A 21,362-nucleotide genomic window follows, 5' to 3' on the forward strand; every position below is an offset into this window, starting at 1 on the left:
GGTGAAATCCCTGACTGGTTTCCTTCATGTCCTGCAACTGAGTTAGGAAGGTTGCCTGTAACTTTGTAGTAACTGGGTGTGTTGATACACCATCCAAAGCGTAATTAATAACTTTGCCATGCTCAAAGGGATATTCCATGTCTGCTTTTTTTCTCTCTCTCTTTTTTTACCTATCTACCAATAGATGCCCTTCTTTGCGAAGCATTGGAAAACCTCTGGTGTTTGTCATTGAATCTGTGTTTGAAATTCACTGCTCGACTAAGGGACATTACCGGTAATTTTATGTGTGGGGCACAGAGATGGGGTAGTAATTTAAAAAATAAAGTTAAACACCATTATTTCACACGTAGTCCGTGCAATTTATTATCTGACTTGTTAAGCACATTTTTACTCTGGAACTTATTCAGGCTTGACCCTAACAAATACTTATTGAATCAAGACGTTTTAGCTTTTATTAATTTGTAAACATTTCTAAAACCATAATTCCACTTTGATATTATGGAGTATTGTGTGTAGATCAGTGACACAAATCTTAAATGTAATCCATTTCATATTCAGGCTGTAACACAGCAAAATGTGGGAAAAGTCCAGGGGTGTGAATACTTTCTGAAGGCTCTGTATGTTGTTCCAAGATAAACCATGTTCAAATGAAAATGTTAAGTTAGAATCATAAACATGAACATAATTCAAATAATTTGCTCAAAGAATAGAAAAGCATAGGCAATAAAATCTCAATGTGTGTAACGATTTTCGTCTTCATCGGATGAGGAGTAGGAAGGATCGAACCAAAACTGACCGAACAAAAAATATAAACATACAAAGCAATCTACGGTCAGGGCGTGACCAGCAAGGATCTGACCTTTTCCACAGGTCACACCACATTCCCTGCCATTGTGCCCTGGAGGTTATGCCAACTGACAAGGTCCCTGGCTTAAAGCTGGAGCAAAACATTGATTTATTTTACCTTTATTTAACTAGGCAAGTCAGTTAAAGAATAAATTCTTATTTACAATGACTGCCTACCCCTGCTAAACCCTAACGACGCTGGGCCAATTGTGCACTGCCCTATGGGACTCCCAATCACGGCCAGCTGTGATACAACCTGGAATCTAACCATGGTCCGTAGTGATGCCTCTAGCACTAAGATGCAGTGCCTTAGACCGCTGCGCCACTCAGGATGTATAAGAAAAAAAAGTATTCTTGGGATAAAGTTACAAGCTTAGCACACATGTATTTGGGGAGTTTCTCCCATTCTTCTCTGCAGATCATCTCAAGCTCTGTCAGGTTGGATGGGGAGCGTCGCTCTACAGCTATTTTCAGATCTCTCCAGTGATGTTCGATCGGGTTCAAGTCTGGGCTCTGGCTGGGCCACTCAAGGACATTATGAAACTTGTCCCAAAGCCACTCCTGCATTGTCTTGGCTGTGTGCTTAGGGTCGTTGTCCTGTTGGAAGGTGAACCTTCGCCCCCAGTCTGAGGTACATGATCTCTCTGTACTTTGCTCTGTTCATCTTCCCCTTGATTCTAGTCTCCCAGTCCCTGCCGCTGAAAAACATCCCCAAAGCATGTTGCTGCCACCACCATGCTTCACTGGCTTCTGTCTAGCCACTCTACCATAAAGGCCTGATTGGTGGAGTGCTGACGAGGTTGTCCTTTTGGTTGTCCTTCTGGAAAGTTCTCCCATCTCCACAGAGGAATTCTGGAACTTTATCAGAGTGACCATTGGGTTCTTGGTCACCTCCCTGACCAAGGCCCGTCTCCCCTGATTGCTCAGTTTGGCCTAGGAAGAGTCTCTGTGGTACCAAACTCCTCCATTTAAGAATGATGGAGACCACTGTGCTCTTGAGGACCATCAATGCTGCAGAAATGTTTTGGTACCCTTCGGGCAGATCTGTGCCTTGACACAATCCTGTCTCGGAGCGCTATGGACAAATCCTTCAACCTCATGGCGTGGTTTCTTCTCTTACATGCACTGTCAACTGTGGGACCTTACATAGAGAGGTGTGTACCATTCCAAATCATGTCCAATACATTGAATTTACCACAGGTGGACTCCAAGTTGTAGAAATATCTCAAGAATGATAAATGGAAACATTCAAGGAGTTTTCTTTATTTTTTGCTAGAATAATAGTGAAGATCTATGTAATAACACACATGGAATCATGTAGTTACCAAAAAAGTGTTAAACAAATGAAAATATATTTTAGATTTTTCAAAGCTGTCATCAAGGAAAATGGTGGCTACTTTGATGAATTTCAAATATAACAAGTATTTTGATTTGTTTAACAGTTTTTTGGTAACGACATGATTCCATGTGTGTTATTTCATGGTTTTTATGTCTTCACTATTGAAACACACATTGAAAACCTGTGGTCTGAATGGAAGAGGGCAGTCCATAAACACAGACGGAGGATCTGGAAGGAATATGTATGGAATAACTTTCTAAGATCCCTCACAATGTGTTTTCCAACTCCTCTTAGAACATTTGTGAAAAAGGCTCAGTGCTGTTATCCTCGCAAGGTGTGGTATTGAAAGGTATTGACAACTTTTTTTTTTTGTATACATACATTTTTGCTCATCTTTATCAAGGGTATCAATCATTTCAGACCCCCCTTTTCTCATTGATTCTTGAAGAACTTAACTTATAAATGCCTCATGAGCTTAATTAATTAACCCAACTTTCGTGCCACAGCAGAACCCAAAATATAAACTTGTTTTACTCAAATGAATGTAAATAAACACCTTAGAGCCTCAAAACATGGTTAAAACTATAATGTTGATATCATGGATGTTCAGTCCTTGCATCCATTGCTTTGTCTATGAATTTGAGATTTCTTACAATCCTCCAGGCCCATCCTTCAGCTTTCACCGAAACAGAGGGCGGTTGGACCCTACCCTAACCTTAACTTTATGTCCACATCTCAACTCAACCCTAAGCCTAACCCTAGCCTCAACACTAACTTCATATCCATATTCACATCCCAGTTCAACCCTAACCCTAGCCTCCACCCTAACTTCACATCCACATCCCAGTTCAACTCTAACCCTAGCCTCAACCCTAACTTCACATCCCAGTTCAACTCTAACCCTAGCCTCAACCCTAACTTCACATCCCAGTTCAACTCTAACCCTAGCCTCAACCCTAACTTGACATCCACATCCCAGTTCAACTCTAACCCTAGCCTCAACCTTAACTTCATATCCACATGCCAGTTCAACTCTAACCCTAGCCTCAACCTTAACTTCATCTCCACATCCCAGTTCAGCCCTAATCCTAGCCTCAACCCTAACTTCATATCCACATCTACATCCCAGTTCAACCATAAGCCTAGCCTCAATCTAACTTCATATCCACATCTCAGTTCAACTCTAACCCTAGCTTCAACCCTAACTTCATATCCATTTTCACATCCCAGTTCAACTCTAACCCTAGCCTCAACCCTAACTTCACATCTCAGTTCAACTCTAGCCCTAGCCTCAACCTTAACTTCATCTCCACATCCCAGTTCAACCCTAACCCTAGCCTCAACCCTAACTTCATATCCACATCCCAGTTCAACCCTAACCCTAGCCTCAACCCTAACTTCATATCCACAGCCCAGTTCAGCCCTAATCATAGCCTCAACCCTAACTTCATATCCACATCTACATCCCAGTTCAACCCTAAGCCTAGCCTCAATCTAACTTCACATCCCAGTTCAACCCTAACCCTAGCCTCAACCCTAACTTCACATCCCATTTTATTCTTAACCCTAGCCTCAACCCTAACTTCACATCCCAGTTCAACCCTAAGCCTTGCCTCAATCTAACTTCATATCCACATCTCAATTCAACTCTAACCCTAGCTTCAACCCTAACTTCATATCCATTTTCACATCCCAGTTCAACCCTAACCCTAGCCTCAACCCTAACTTCACATCCCAGTTCAATCTAACCCTAGCCTCAACCCTAACTTCACATCCACATCCCAGTTCAACTCTAACCCTAGCCTCAACCCTAACTTCACATCCACATCCCAGTTCAACTCTAACCCTAGCCTCAACCTTAACTTCATCTCCACATCCCAGTTCAATCCTAACCCTAGCCTCAACCCTAACTTCATATCCACGTCCCAGTTCAGCCCTAATCATAGCCTCAACCCTAACTTCATATCCACATCTACATCCCAGTTCAACCCTAAGCCTAGCCTCAACCCTAACTTAATATCCATTTTCACATCCCAGTTCAACTCTAACCCTAGCCTCAACCCTAACTTCACATCCCAGTTCATTCTTAACCCTAGCCTCAAAACTAACTTCACATCCCAGTTCAACCCTAACCCTAGCCTCAACCCTAACTTCACATCCCAGTTCAACCCTAACCCTAGTCTCAACCCTAACTTCACATCCACATCCCAGTTCAACCCTAACCCTAGCCTCAATCCTAACTTCACATCCCAGTTCAACTCTAACCCTAGCCTCAACCCTAACTTCACATCCACATCCCAGTTCAACCCTAACCCTAGCCTCAACCCTAACTTCACATCCCAGTTCAACTCTAACCCTAGCCTCAACCCTAACTTCACATCCCAGTTCAACCCTAACCCTAGCCTCAACCCTAACTTCACATCCCAGTTCAACCCTAACCCTAGCCTCAACCCTAACTTCACATCCACATCCCAGTTCAACCCTAACCCTAGCCTCAACCCTAACTTCACATCCCAGTTCAACTCTAACCCTAGCCTCAACCCTAACTTCACATCCACATCCCAGTTCAACTCTAACCCTAGCCTCAATCCTAACTTCATATACACATCCCAGTTCAACCCTAACCCTAGCCTCAACCCTAACTTCACATCCCAGTTCAACCCTAACCCTAGCCTCAACCCTAACTTCATATCCATGTTCACATCCCAGTTCAACCCTAACCCTAGGCTCAACCCTAACTTCACATCCCAGTTCAACTCTAATCCTAGCCTCAACCTTAACTTCATATCCACATCCCAGTTCAACCCTAACCCTAGCCTCAACCCTAACTTCATATACACATCCCATTTCAACCCTAACCCTAGCCTCAAACCTAACTTCATATACACATCCCAGTTCAATTCTAACCCTAGCCTCAACCCTAACTTCATATCCATTTTCACATCCCAGTTCAACCCTAACCCTAGCCTCAACCCTAACTTCATATACACATCCACATCCCAGATCAACCCTAAACCCCTAAATGTAGGCATGGTGTAAGTACAATTTCTATCAGGAGATGGCGCACAATACCAAGGATTGGGTGGAGAAGAGTTCAGCTGCAAAGGATGAAAGGCATGAAATAATATTACTGTCCATTCAGGATAAACTATGGCTCATTTATAGACAAAAGTTAGAAAACGTCACCCACATCACATAATACAAGGAATAAAAACGCCATAGCAACATTATTAAATATATAGTTACGTGTGGATTGTCAAAAGACATCAGTAACAATCCTCGGTATAGCCATCCGCTTGAACAATGGGCATAGATTGGGCAGCTAAGCACAGATCCATTATCAGTTTTGCTCTTTTAATCATTTACATTTACATTTAAGTCATTTAGCAGACGCTCTTATCCAGATCAAAACGATTGGGATTGGATTTAAGCTGAGGTAAACTGGCCCCACTCAGGTTTGAAAATTCAGGTGAAAAATGTTTGTTTACCAAGCACAAAACATTTTAAATCTAAATCAACAGTTTCCGTCCCTGCCTCAAATCCTTACATCCTTTCTGTTCCGTCGCATCCGCTGGCAACACCTCGGTTAACTCCTTGCGATGCTTTTTGAACACACACACAGCAGCATGCACCTATCACATCCTGTTTGTCAATGGGACCACATCATCTCTAGGCGTAGTGACAGTGTCAGTCATCCGCCTAAAATACACAGATCATGGCTAGAGCCACGAGCAGAGGACCAGTGAGTTTTGTGTTGGCCATAGGGCCCAGAGAGTAGATCATGTCACCAGTCGGTCTGGGAGAGGGAGAAGGAGATGGGTTGGCATATGTTCTTTGATTGGAAACTGCCTCGCTTTAGTTCAGCCCTCTTACAGGCAAGAGGAGAGACGGACTGGTGGCTGATTGGAGTGACAGGCGTCTCCTGTCCTTTCGGTCCTTGTGAGGAGGATCTCTCTCTCTCTCTCTCTCTCTCTCTCTCTCTCTCTCTCTCTCTCTCTGTGTGTGTTGGGGTCATATGCACACAGCTCGATTACTGCAGAGAGAAGCGGTCTATTGTGGGAGGTAATATCACATGTGCGCGCACACACACACCCTTAAGGTAGTCCATGGTGTGTATATAGACATTATGGACAGTATATGAATAGAAAAGGTGTGTACTGCAGTAGAATACAGTATATACATATGAAACTATCTTCAATAGCCATACAAAGGAGGATGGGCCTGGATATCTGGATATCCTGGTCAATGATGCAGTCTCCCAAGAGGATACTTCCAAGATATTTAAAGTGTGGCAAGTGAGGAGAGATGGAGAGTGCAGGTGTTTCAAGTGGAGGATCAGATGACCACTGATATAGGACCTCTGTTTTTGGGATGTTAACAGACAGCCCCATTCTGCTCTGTGCCCTCACAGCTGCTGTAAAGTTGGCTTGCAGAGCTTCTGGGGTATGGGCCACAAGAGTACAATCATCTGCGTACTGGTGCGCGTTCAGATTTGATCTTTGCGGCAGCTTGGAGACTCCTAATGTTGAAGAGGTTGCCGGTCAATCTGAAGTCCAGTGTCACCCCACTCTCTGTTTTCATGTCCTTGTGCAGGAATGTTGTGACACTCAGGAGGAAGAAATTGAATTGGACCGGCGCTAGCACACACCCTTGCCTCACACCAGTGCCAACTCCAAAGGGTTCAGACTGCTGACTGCCAACTGTAACTCAGGCCACCATCCCCTCATGGAACTGATGCAAGATGTTCACACATTTCCCAGGGCAGCCATGCTGCAGGAGGACCTTCCAAAGGAGTTCACGGTGTACTGTGTCGAAGGCTTTGGAGAGGTCCACAAAGGCCATGAATAGGTCTTGTTTCTGTTCAAGGCACTGTTCCTGCAGTTCGTGTGCACTGAAGATTATGTCCACTGGGCTTCTGTTCTTTCTGAAGCCCACACTGGGACTCAGTTATCAGGTCCTCAGTGACGGTGCCGATGAGTCTGCGGAGCATGACCTTTGCCAAGACTTTGCCAGCAACTGCAAGGAGGGATATGCCCCTGCTGTTGCCGCAGATGGATTTGTCCCCCTTGCTTTTGCATATGGTGACAATGTTTGCATCCCTCCATTGATGGGGGATGCTCTCTTGTCTCCATATCTCAGAGATGAACAGGTGAACTCCTCTGGTACAGAGATATACCCTCTGTTTTAGGATCTCAGCAGGGATGGGGTCAGGTCCAGAAGTTTTGTTGTTCTTCAGTGACCTGATGGTGGCGCAGACCTCAGAAAAGGTTGGTGGGAGGTCAAGACGTGGTCAGGGTTGGGAGCTCATCCAGGACTGAGTCGTCAACTGGGTTTGTCTGGTTAAGGGCGCTTCAAAGTGTTCACACCACCTCTGACCTACCTTAGTTTGGTCTTTTATGAGAGTGGACCCATCAGTATTTCTGAGAGAACAACTTCTTTGGCCGTGGGGTGGTCTTCAGTGGATCATAAAAGTTGTGCATGTCATATATGTCCGCACAAGATTGGATTTCTTATGCTTTGGAGATCCACCACTCATTTTGTAGTTGTCGTAGACTACTCTGTGCCTCCTTCCGCTGCTCTTGCCATTGCTTTTTTAAGGGCCTCAGAAAGCTTGTTGATTTTTCGTCTAACATGCCTGTTGTTTCTTGCTGCTGTAGCTGATGGAGTGGGCTGCTGACTCAGTGATGTGCTTAGGGAGGCCCACTTGCCTTCAATCGCAGCCTCCGCATTCAGGAGAGTCCTTCTTGTTCTTTCGTTTTTCTGCTAGAGAGCGACGTAGGTTGTTACATGCCTCCGTTTCCTGAAGTCGAGCAGAGTACAGCCTTTTTTGGTTGACCTCTCGAGGCGGATGTCTGGGCGAACATAAATTCTGACCTTGGTTAAGCTCATTCAACGATCTGTCCAGCATTCCGCTCCTCTCAATGCTCGCGTAATGAGGACACCCCTGATATCAAGAGCCCCTGACAATCATGTAGTCTATAATGTGCCAGTGCTTTGATCGTGGGTGCATCCAGGTTTTGTATTTGTTTTTCATTTGGAACATGGTGCTGTTAATGGTGAGTTCATGTTCAGCACAAAGGCTTAGCAATCTCAGTACATTTGCATTGGCATGACAGCCAATGCTGTCTTGCGTTAAAGTCACCCAATAACTCTCTGTGGAGGGCCTCATCCAGCATCTCTTAAAAAAGCGGTCTTTTGCATCATCTTCTGATGGTAGAGTTGGTGCATAAGCACGCTGGTTTTCAACGAGGAGCATGCGGAGTGACATTAGCCTTTTGCTTATGCCAGTTGGTGTTTCTGTGAGATTTGGGAGGAGGCAGTTCTTCACGACAATGCCCATACCATGCAGATGCTGCTTTTCTGAGAGGTATCCCTTCCAGAAGAATGTGTAGCCCTCTCCAGCCTCCCTGAGCGACCCTTCACCCAGGCGTCTGGGCTCACTGAGAGCAGCGATGTCAAAGTTATATCGCTTTAGCTGCTGCGATGAGTGCAGTCCTTTGTTCGGGCCTGTTGGTGAGACTCCTTATGTTCCATGTTGCAAGTCAAAAGAGGACATATTTCTTATTATTTTGTTTTCTATCGCTGAAACGGAAAGTCCTGGTAGGTGCAGTAGCCTATCCAGGAGAGTTAGAGTGAGTAATGTTTAGGTCACCTTTTCTAGGCCTTTCCCCAGCCGGGGTGAACAGTGTGGTTCCTAAATAGGGCTGCTCAGATGTATAGGGTTCTGCCGGGAGCAGCTCCCACTCAAATTGCAGCTGCTGACGACCAATAGCCCTGTACTTCTACCGTGCAGGGACCTGGCTAGGAGCTTTCAGCCCTGCCCCCGTTACCAAGCACCTCGTCGCCAGTAGACTTTAATGGTGCAGCTGGGACTTGCTGAACACACACACACACACACACACACACACACACACACACACACACACACACACACACACACACACACACACACACACACACACACACACACACACCTGATAAATGCACAACTTCTTCAATACAACGACATAACCATCTCCCATGTGATTGACACGGCATGGTGACTGGTAGACACAGTCATTAACGGGAGCTGTATTCATTTCAGGAAACAACGTTTCTCTCAGACCCTGTTTATGAATCATTAGTTAAAACCACTTAACACACAAGGTTAATGATGCTCGTACTGCTACATTACCTGCAGAGCTAGAGCACCGTTGTGTGTGTCATGAACAGCCCATAGTCTATTCTACTATGGATTTGAAGGGTCTGACTGGGGAAACACCAAATACCATCTGCCCACACACAGTTGGGGAATTTTATATATTTTTTGCAATTCAAGTGCCATTTTATTTTCAACCAGGGCCTTTGAATTGAAGGATATCATGTTTTGTGATGAGCAACAGGATCAGTTACAGAGTCCGTATTGGGACAGACTCAGAGAAAGTGTCAGGCTGCCTCACAGTCTGAGGCTGTCCCAATATGGACATAGAAGTTGTGTAGCTTTACTGTACATTATGTGATTGTTATGCTCTGGCACGTGCAGCATGTGTAAATTGTCTGTCCTTTGTCTCATCTCAGGAGAGCAATGGGGACAGGTGGCCATCTTGACAATAACAGATGCTGAACCAACAACACGTTGATGAAATTGTGTGGAAAGTAAGACAAGGGGTGTGAAAATCAAGTCAGCACTTTTTTTTTCTTTTGGCGTGGGGGGGTGCTCCTCCTCAAGGCAGGGTCCTCCATTTTATTAAGCGTGTAAGCAGTTTATTCCCCCGTGACAAAGAACCAAACAACAGCATCCGTGTCGTCTTATGAATCGGTCGCCTTTTGAAATAGAAACAGGTGACGATGGGTCATAAATCCAGCCTAAAGTCCACAGATAATTGACAGAATAACGTGGCTTCTTCGTGTGAACAGTACTGCGTACTCATTGTTCAACAAACAACTATGGAAGTCGAGGAACAATATGCGGAGAACAATGGAACAAAGTGGGCCTTTGTTTGTTTTTGCTGAGGGGTAGAATTGTGTTCTGGCATTATGGCTGTGTACAGTTAGTGTAGCATCCAATTTAGGGTGTAAAAGTCTCCTCGTTCTGGAAAGCTTAGCTTCATTGTGTGTGTGTGTGCGTGCGTGCATGTGCGCGTGTGCGACTAGTTTATTTTAGAGTCTTGAGAACTCACAACAAATTCTTTCCTATTCCACCCACAATGTGCAGACACACTATAAGAACCCCCAGTTACCTCAACGGACGTAGCATACCTCTATCCAGAAGAGAACCAGTCGGTCCATTCATGCTTTAGAGAGCGTTTAGATACACCCTGAACTTGAACGTGAGGTCAGTCAAGGATCAGTTCGACCTCAACTCAAGACATTTCAGTGGATTGACAAAACATTTAAGAATGATCCACTGGTTTCCATCAGGGCTGTTAATTTATGGAACAAATCAAATGTGTTGAATTAACAAAGTGAATTCCGGAATGGATCCATTTTGGCCTCACCTTCCAGCCATTTAATTGAGCTGTAAAACTTGTTATAATACTTTTTTGCTACTGTGTGCTCTACTGAACATGACCCAGGTCTTGGTCTTGAGGACCAGGATTGAAGAGCACTGCACTGTTTCTTTATATATTTGTTGCTCCCTTTAAGGGTCCCATCATTATGCTGTGTGGTTCGTTGTAGAAACTTAGTAAATGTAGCTAACTCAATTGAGATTCCAAAGCTGCATCATACAAAGAGTATGAATCCTTCTGGCAAATGTCATAAATGTAAAATAGATGTTGCTATCTAACCACTGCAATTTAGTTAGACAGTGTAAAGGAGTACTTTGTATCTTGGCTTGTTTTACATTCATGGAGAAGACCAGTCATGAATGGTTCATGTTACAGTTGTGAAGGCCTTATGACTTACCATTTAACTGAAGTGTAATGCCTCATTTGAAACCCCTTTCAAAATATGGATCACATTTGTTTTCTCTATTTGTGGCCGTTCCTGGACCATTTCAGTACCTAGACACTCTCTCTCGCTTTCTCATTATTTTTCTCCCTCCCTCCCCCTCTCTCTCACACACACACACACACACACACACCTCTCCCCCTCAGGAGTGCAGAGAAGTGATGGATGGACATGTGTCTGCATCACAAAAGCACCTATCCACGTTCCGGTGTCAGCTCGCCTTTATCAAACAGCGGCCTGGGTATATTCTGCTGTGATGCCTCATTACCCAGTGCCACTGGGGCGTCGTGCCTGAAATGTTTGAGCTGCTCCCGTCGCTTCCTCAACACCTTCACCCCTCCTCCCTCCCTCATCCTCCCTCTATCATCACCACTCCTTATTGTCCTCTCTTTCTCATAGAGATCTCTCCTATTCTCCTCTCCACTCTTCTTTTCACCATCTGTGTTCAGTATTTTCTCTTACACAGACCTCACCCTTCCCTCCATTCTCTCCCTTCCTCCCTTTCTTCCTCCCTTTCCATCCCCTCTACTCCCCTATTCTCTGTCAGGGGACTTTGTCACACCTCTTGAGGTATGGACGACAATCAGTGGCAGCCATTACGGGGCACAGCAGCGGCAGTTGCAGCGCTCTCGCTGGGCCGAGTGATGGATCTCACGGCGACTGACGCCGTCTCTCCGGCTCAAGCACTCAGTGATCGCCTTGCTAATGAGGGCGCCATCACTTTAGCCCCAACTGGGGTGAAGGATGGCCATCGGCGGCTGTTGGTATTGGAAAACGATTGACGGGGACAGGGTGATTAGAGGACCCCTGAAAGCCCCCTTACCCCATGACCCCTCTTTAGAGCACTCTCCCGCCCCCTCACTCACTGTCACTGACCGCTGTTTGACATCCCACGATAGGAAATTGAAGTGGGTTTGGGGACGGGACAGAGAACGATGATTCTAGGTAGAATCACCTGTACACCTGGGCCATGTTCCTTAGTGCACGGATTGTTTGGCAGCATTGTGATCTAATATTTTTATGGCAAGACATTTCAGTTACTACAACTTGTGTGATGTCAAACCATCAATCCCATCGAAATAGTTGCCATTTCCCAAGAAATGGGCTGTGTTCATTAGGCTCAAAACGGGTGACAAAAAACCCCCAGAAACACACATTTTTCTTTGTGTGCCCGACCCTGTTCTACGCTGTGATGCGTCACCCCAGAGCAAAGTGGCATCCATTTTGAGCCACTATAATTGGTCCGCTTTGCCAACGTTTCCAGGGGAAGGAAATAAAGAGAGCGAAGGAGAGAGAAGGGAAAGGAAATGTAAAAACTCATCTTGTTAGAGAAAAACAAACAGCCTTGGGTCTCCTGGTTAGCAGTGGAGCACTATTACTCTCCTGATAAAGAGCCATCACCACACCAGGCGGGGAGAACACTCCATCTTTATAGAGGGGAAAAGGCTGCTTTTTCAGCCTGCTTACTGTATCTGTTATTCTACTGAAGTCCAGGGACCGCAAGAAGCCCAAACGGACATAATGTTTGACTAAAACATAATCATTTCAAACCTTGCGTACATTTGTACATGGTCTCTCTATTGTGCGTGGGAATACTTGGGAACAGATTTCTTAAATTAAAATCACTTGGGGCTGATTTCCTAGTGTTTTTACATTCTTTTATGTTCAAAAATAAAAAAAAAACGTGTTTTTTAAATGATTATTTATTTATTATAATTTGGAGGGGGCACCCAAAACCCCCCGCGGGCCGCCAGTTTGGGAACCCTGCCATATACTATGACACAGACTGGTCAGCTGACAACGTCGAAAAAAAATGCACGCACGTTAAAGGGGGTGAAGGATGTATGTCGTTACGGTTCTGGATGGCCAGATAGCTAGCAGCATTGACAAGAAGCTGCCATGTGGTGAATCGTAAGTGGCTCATTTCAGCTCATTTGATCTTGTTCTCGATACCATGTCTTGTTTTGAGGTGTTTTGACTGATGTCACATCTATGCTAATATGGCAAACAATTTGCTGAAACAACTGTAACAATGTATTTGAGAGACAACTGCATGTGCAACTTTATTTATGTTTTCAATGAACTTTGGAGACAAATATAGTTGACATTTTATCAATAATCTAAGCCAACCCTGTCTGTTTTGCCCCATAGTTGCGCACTCTTCAGGTTTTGTTGCTAAACATCCAACCTACATTACATTCTTAAACATATGACTGAAGCCATACTCATATCAGTGCTGTCGCTACAGGATCGGTGTCCCCCCCGACCCCCGCGGGACAGTTGAGCTAACGCAGGCTAATGTGATTAGCATGAGGTTGTAAGTAACAAGAACATTTCCCAGGACATAGATGTATCTGATATAGGCAGAAAGCTTAATTTGTTGTAATTCTAACTTCACTGTTCAATTTACAGTAGCTATTACAGTGAAATAATCTAGTGGCCAAAATCGAAATTGTGCACAAACGGGAATAATACATTGTGACCTTTCTCTTGCACGTCATCATCTGCACATCTATCACTCCAGTGTGAATTTGCTAAATTGCAATTACTTTGCTACTGTGGCCTATTTATTGCCTTACCTCCTTATGCCATTGTATATAGACTTCTTCTATTGTGTTATTGACTGTACGTTTGTTTATTCCATGTGTAACTCTGTGTTGTTGTTTGTGTCGCACTGCTTTGCTTTATCTTGACCAGGTCGCAGTTGTAAATGAGAACTTGTTCTCAACTAGCCTACCTGGTTAAATAAAGGTGAAAAAAAACAAAAACATTAATTTCACATTTTCACAAACTTCAGTGTTTCCTTTCAAATAGTATCAATGTCCTTGCTTCATGTCCTGAGCTACAGGTAGTTAGACTTGGGTATGTCATTTTAGGCGAAAATTGAAAAAAAAAGGTTCCAATCCTTATTTACATTTACATTTAAGTCATTTAGCAGACGCTCTTATTGAACCATTAACAGCAGCCCCACTTAACTCTTTGAAAGTACTCACTTCAAACCCAAGAGGTGTGGTTTGGTTTGTGTGTTTAAATGTACCGTACATTTTTGTTCCATGTATTGTACGATTATGGGTTTGTAACATATAAAAAAGCAGGAAGAAGTATCCCACTTGGCAAAAACTGCTTGAATCAATGTTGTTCCCATGTCATTTCAACATACAAATTCAATGTGATGACGTTTAATCAACGTGGAAAACTGATGGGATTTGAAAAATGTAATGAACATAAAGGGAATTTGGTCTTTGTTTCACCAAACTTTTAGCCTAAATCCAGTGCCATGAAGCTTGTTGTTTATTTCACATTGAATTCACGTTAGTTGACAACTCAACCAAACTAGACGTTGAACTGAAGTCTGCCCAGTGGCATGAAATATGTATGAAGAATTCTGCTAAAGTCACAGAATTGTGATTATATGACAGGTGGCATGTTGTCAGCTGGTTCAACCACGTGGCTATTGTTGGCCAAACGAGGGGACCCATATGCAAATATAATATATTCAATGTTAGTGTTTCATCTCATCAGACTCCTATCAAATCAAATGTAGCCACTGACTACAATCCAAACTCCTCTCTCTCTCTCTCAACATTTGAGTGCCTATCGTCAACCTCTGGGCCGTGTTGATTTAGGCACCAAACAGAAGCAAACTGGGTCAAACAGAGTTACTACTTGTACTTGTTTCAATTAGAAACATGTTCCATTGCAGAAAGCTGTAAAATGTTTTCCCTTGTGTGCCCTAATGAACACAACCTGGATACATGCAATGGCTTGGGACTGACTAAATCATGCAGATACGGAGCAGGGAAGAAATAATGGATTTGGGACTGCGGCACTGCTGAAATTCTTAACTTGAGATTATAAACAACAGCACGGCAGGGCACTGTGAAAAGCATATCCATTATTGGTTATTGATAATGGTAATTGGACTTTGAAAAGGCTAATTACATTTGAGCAAAACAGTTTGTACCAGTAACCAATTGTGTTGAATTTGTTGGAGGTATTAGAGTACCAATATTGGCGTGTGTGTGTGTGCGTGTGCGTGTGCGTGCGTGCGTGCGTGCGTGTGTGTTAGAGAGAGAAAGAGACTGAGGGCTGAGTTAGGTAATGGACAGCCATAAATACTGCACAAATGCGATTTGTACTGAGCCATTGTTATGAAACTGTGTTCCCGAGACTAAGAGAGATGGAGAGAGAGACAGAGCGAGCCAGCTAAGAGACACAGAAGAGAAATAAGACATATCAATCAAATTAACACATGGGCGACTTGATTGTTATCTCCCCCCAACTCTATTGTAGCCAGCCGCGGTCATGGCCGAGCCCCAGGCCAGGGTGATTTATCAATGCAAAGCTAATAGCATCAATATGAATCTAACTAAAAATCTATATTTCATTACCAAATTGTTAGCGGGAATGAAGAGGGATGAGCGGGAGCCGACTCCGTTCTCCCGGGTGGGAGCATCTGGAGTTCACGGAGAAAGCATGAGTGATGGGCGACTTCAGGGTCGTGGGGAAGGACACTGTGAGGACATGAAGCTCGGCCTACAGTGGCCTGAACCAAAACACTTCCTTTCTGGTACAACTAAACGCAACACACAGACCATTTTCATCTGATGTAGCCTAGCTTGTAGTATTGTGTCAGATGTCTGACATAGCTTGTACTGTATGTCCTAACGTAGGTTTGTGGTGACTGAACCGATAACAGCACACAGGTAGGTCCTGAAGAACACTGAATATTCCCCCATGTGCTCTATTTCAGTCGAACTGTAAGGTACAGGCCGAGTACCTTCCATACCACAGTGGCCTGAACATTCTGTTGTCTCCCACTCTATTTAAGCATTCACTCTTTTGGTTTCTCTTAGACAGAACACACATTCTGCATTCTCATCTCCATAATACATCTTTCTTTGCATTGCTCTGATCCCCATCTGCTCTTTGCTCCTCTCCTTTCACCATAGACCCCCTCCAGTTCCGAATGGCTCAAACACCTTCCACCTTTTTTTTGGCCTCCATCCCAACCAGAGGTTGATGGCACCTAAATTGGGGAAGACTGCCTTGTGGTAATGGCTGGAGTGGAATTAGTGGAATGGTATCAGATACACCATGCACATGGTTTCCATGTGTTTGATGACATTCCATTCGCTCCGTTCCAGCCATTATTACGAGCCGTCCTCCCCTCAGCAGCCTCCAGTGATTCCCACCTGTTCCTAGCTTTCGCTCTCTCCGTCACCCTCTCATCTTCCTCTTTCCAGGCTTTTCTCTTTTTACTCCCTGTGTCGATTTTGAGTGCAATTTAAACAAACAACTACGTCTGAATCACCTTCATCCAGTATGCACGACGGTACGTCTTTGGTCTTCAAACCAAAGGCAAAACATTTACATTACTCACAATTGAAATGCCGTTTTATTTTACTTCCCTTGTAAGTGAGCTTTTGATGAGCACAGATCGAAGTCCCCCCTTTGTTTATAAAGCCCCGGGCAAAAGCTCCGGAGTTACCCTAAAACGAGATGTCGGGAAACATCATTTGATCTAAGAGAAGCAGCTCCAGTGGTATATGATGATATGATTGCGCTGACTGACTTCAGGAAGAAAGCAATAGATTATGAGTCCCTAAGGTGGTCTCTGGGAGTGGCTTGCCAGTGTGCATCCTTCAGAGTCTGAGGTAATTTCTTCCTTTGGTTGGACGGTAATTGGGTGCACATAAGGCCGTCAAGATATCTGACATGAACATTGCATGGCACACATGTTCACTACGGTTTCCACAGGAAAATAGATGCACTTCATCTTTCATTACAAAATACTTTCAGGTTTGTGTTCAGTGGAAATTACCAGGTGTATTAGAATCACATTCCCTAAAAACAAGGCATTTTAAGGTTAGTTTGAAAAAGCAAACATTTCCATCACAACCATCTTAATTTGTATTTCCTTTTATGTTAAGCTAGTTATGACACACAGGACATTACACAGCATCTACAGTTGAAGTCGGAAGTTTACATACACCTTAGCCAAATATATTTAAACTCAGTTTTACACAATTCCTGACATTTAATCCTAGTAAAACATCCCTGTCTTAGGTCAGTTAGGATCACCAGTTTATTTTAAGAATGTGAAATGTCAGAATGAGAGTAGAAAGAATGATTTATGTCATATTTTATTTCATCACATTCCCAGTGGGTCAAAAGTTTACAAACACTCAATTAGTATTTGGTAGCATTGCCATTACATTATTTAACTTGGGTCAAACATTTTGTGTAGCCTTCCACAAGCTTCCCACAATAAGTTGGGTGAATTTTGGCCCATTCCTCCTGGCAGAGCTGGTGTAACTGAGTCAGGTTTATAGGCCTCCTTGCTCGCACATGCTTTTTCAGTTCTGCCCACAGATTTTCTATAGGAGTGAGGTCAGGACTTTGTGATGGTCACTCCAATACCTTGACTATTTTTGTCCTTAAGCCATTTTGCCACAACTTTGGAAGTATGCTTGGGGTCATTGTCCACTTGGAAGACCCATTTGTGACCAAGCTTTAACTTCCTAACGTATGTCTTGAGATATTGCTTCAATATATCCACATAATGTTCCTGTCTCATGATGCCATTTATTTTGTGAACTGCACCAGTCCCTCCTACAGCAAAACACCCCCACAACATGATAATGCCACGCCCATGCTTCACGGTATGGTTGGTGTTCTTCGGCATGCAAGCCTCCCACTTTTTCCTCCAAACATAACGATGGTCATTATGACCAAACGGTTCTATTTTTGTTTCATCAAACCAAAGGACATTTCTCCAAAACATACGATCTTTGTCCCCATGTGCAGTTGCAAACCATAGTCTGGCTTTTTTGGAGCAGTGGCTTCATTTTTGCTCTATGGCATTTCAGGTTAGGTCGAAATAGGACTCATTTTACTGTAGATATAGATATTTTTGAACCTGTTTCCTCCAGCATCTTCACAAGGTCCTTTGCTGTTGTTCTGGGATTGATTTGCACTTTTCGCACCAAAGTACGTTCATCTCTAGGCGACAGAACTCGTCTCCTTCCTGAGCGGTATGACGGCTGCGTGGTCCCTTGGTGTTTATACTTGCGTACTATTTTTTTGTACTGTTTAAAGGCACAGTCAACTTAGTGTATGTAAACTTCTGACCCACTGGATTTGTGATACAATGGATTATAAGTTAAATAATCTGTCTGTAAACAATTGTTGGAAAAATTACTTGTGTCATGCACAAAGTAGATGTCCTCACCAACTTGCCAAAACTATAGTTTGTTAACAAGAAATTTTATGGAGTGGTTGAAAAACAAGTTTTAATGACTCCAACCTAAGTGTATGTAAACCTTCGACTTCTATATGTTACGTGTCATATTTGACAACATAGCTGATTCTGGAATGGAATCTGGACCCTAAACCATCTACAGAAATGGGCTTTTTCTCAAGATGTCTTTCTTCAATTCCCTCGGTTCTCCTCTCCTTCCCGCTTTCTCAAACTGTACTGGAGGAGAACACCTAAGGTCCGTCCGTCCCCTTGCACCTTCTCCTCCAATGTGTTTGAAGAAGGAGGTGAAGAGAGAGGACTTGAGGAAACATGAAAGAAAGAGCCCAACTCTTCTTCCGCATCTCAGGGATTGTGGTTATTCCAGAAGGTATCGAATCGAACTCGTTCTACCCAGAGACGACCAAAACCACCTATGCTGGTGAGTATAATTCAGTAGCTCCGATCCAACTCAGCTTGAACACTATTAGAGCGGGAATTAGAAGTGCTCCATTTGTAATTGTCAAAGGAGAGGAGAAACAGGTGTTTAAGCTCTCTGAGACTGAAGGAACAGTGGATTTGTGGGGAACAGCTCTGTGAACAAAGCCAAGAGAGAGAACCAAGAGAGAACAGCAGTGTTCCAATGTTTTTCAGCAATCGCGTACCATCCCTCGTTTAACTTTCATTCGTGAGCAATGATATAAAAAACAATCATGAGGTAATGCAATAGTTTCCTTGGCCATCATCCATTTTGTTTTCACCTGCATGTAGTCCCTTAATATCATTGTTCATAATGACAAGAAGATTAGTTTAAGGAATAGCCAAAATGGAGATTGAGACACACATGCAAAACAAAGATAAATTTAACAATGGCGTGTTTCAGAAAACTACATTGACGCTATTTCGATCCAATTTGCAGCTTTTTTCCCCTCAACGTCCCTTGACTGTCACGCTTGCTGTGCATGTGATTATAGTGGTGAGGATCTGTTAAGAAGGAACAGTGTGGAGGGAGGTCCCTTGAGTATCCTGGCAGATGTTTGCATTCAGGAGGACGGTATGTGAGGCTTGGGCATTTTACCCCCTGGAGGAAAAGCCTGTTCTGACTACTCAGGTGTTGGAATAGCTGGCACTGAGGCTGTTTTAGTACAATACAAGACACGTTTGTTACTAGCCCCGTAGAGAGTAAAATAAGTCACTATGGGAGACAGGGCAGATTGCTGGGTATGTGGCTGTTGATCTGTCTTTCACTTTACACACATTTGGTGTCTCCAAAAAGATGGCCAGATTAAATTGACATATCGTTGCCAAGAAAACAAACGATTGGGTTTGTTCCACAAAAAGGTTGTTTGGTTTACTATGCCTATTCAGTTCCTTCTATGACCATCACTTTCCATATTTAAGTGTCTGTTCTTGTTGCCAATACCCAGGTAACATCCATGGTGCATTCATTCCCCTGATTCTGTTGAAAAAACATTTCTTAAGCAAACAGAGCAAACGGATCAAAAACGGGGATAAACATAGCTGAATTTGTCGAAAAGAAACACTTGTTTGCAACTGTTGGACTAATGATTACACCCTATATCAGCTAGATGTAGGCAAGAGTGTGCAAGGCAGAATTTAATGTCACTACTGTCTGTCACCTCAAATCTGTCTCTCGACCTGTGTGCACCTACGTTGCAGACGTTCACTCATAGGCTAGGTTGTAGCAACCTCATGATGGGTATAGGGAAAATGTTTGTATCATATAGTAGCTTAAACCTATCGATATTACATTGAACTGGGTGAATGGAATATGAATGAGATTCATCCAATATGCTGTAATAGTAATAAGGACATGGTCAGGAAAAAATAATCGTCCTCCCTCATCTTAAACGGCACTGACCGCCACTGCACTATGCTCTGTAATTGATCATGAATTGAAATGTTTTCATAGCGATTTCTTTATTCTCCGAGCATCATCCTATCAAGCCAAACTTATCATTTGGGTCAGGGCAAGGAGTTTGAGTAGAATCTTTGACTGACTCTGTGTCACCACCCCTGTCGTTAGTTACCCTTCCCGGGCATCCCAAGAGAACAAGTCCTCACCCTATTGTGTTACATTCACTTGGTAAATCGTGCACACTGGCCCACCTGCTTGTGGCCCACCTGCTTGTGTGTCACTGCTGTCAAGAGGGGCTGTGAACCTGGCCTAGTGGGGGCGGGGCCTTGACCAAGGGGTGACCGTTTCAATGGCGATACACACACTATCCCCTCAGGGTTACCCCTTCATCCCTATAGCGAAAGGATATGCACTCTCTCACCTCACCACCTATGTTTTTTCATTTCTGTTTTTGATGTGTGGAACAGAGGTTAGGAGCAAATGACCAGCAGGATAAGCACACTGGCTGGCCAGGGGCCTGCTATATGGAAACGTGCTACATCTACATCTAACTTTCAAACTCTTAAACCCATACGACCCAACACACACAAACAGACACCCCCGAGAGATGATTTGTATCGATGTTGATGTCCTCTTGCGAAACCTATTTGAAACGGTTGACATTTGTTATTCTATTTCAACGTTGTTGTAACGGTAGAGAGTCTGCTCGACATTCAGTGGATGGTTCTACATGTGCACATGTCGTCCCGATCAATTATGATTTGGTTCCATGCATTAATACACTCTTAGACAAAAAGGGTTCTTTGAGGACAGGTAGAGGTTTGGGGTCGGGTTCTATGTAGAACCTTTGTAGAATAAAAAAGTGTTTTCCAACAGGGACAAGCCTAAGAGCCCTTCCAGGTTATAGCACCAAGAGTGTAGGAGGTAACCACATAGATGGCACACAATAGCGTTCAACAAAAATGACTTCTCAGAAAAGCGTACAAGTAAGAGGACATAATGCGTGTTTTTCACCTCCACTGCCAACTCTCACATCACTCCTCTCACGAGGATGGAGAGATGGATAGCACGTCCTCCACTCTTCTGTGGTGAGAGGAGAGGAGAGGAGGTGAGAGCTACATATTGGA

The sequence above is a fragment of the Oncorhynchus nerka genome, linkage group LG4, assembly GCF_034236695.1.
Source record: "Oncorhynchus nerka isolate Pitt River linkage group LG4, Oner_Uvic_2.0, whole genome shotgun sequence".
NCBI classification, from domain to species: domain Eukaryota; kingdom Metazoa; phylum Chordata; class Actinopteri; order Salmoniformes; family Salmonidae; genus Oncorhynchus; species Oncorhynchus nerka.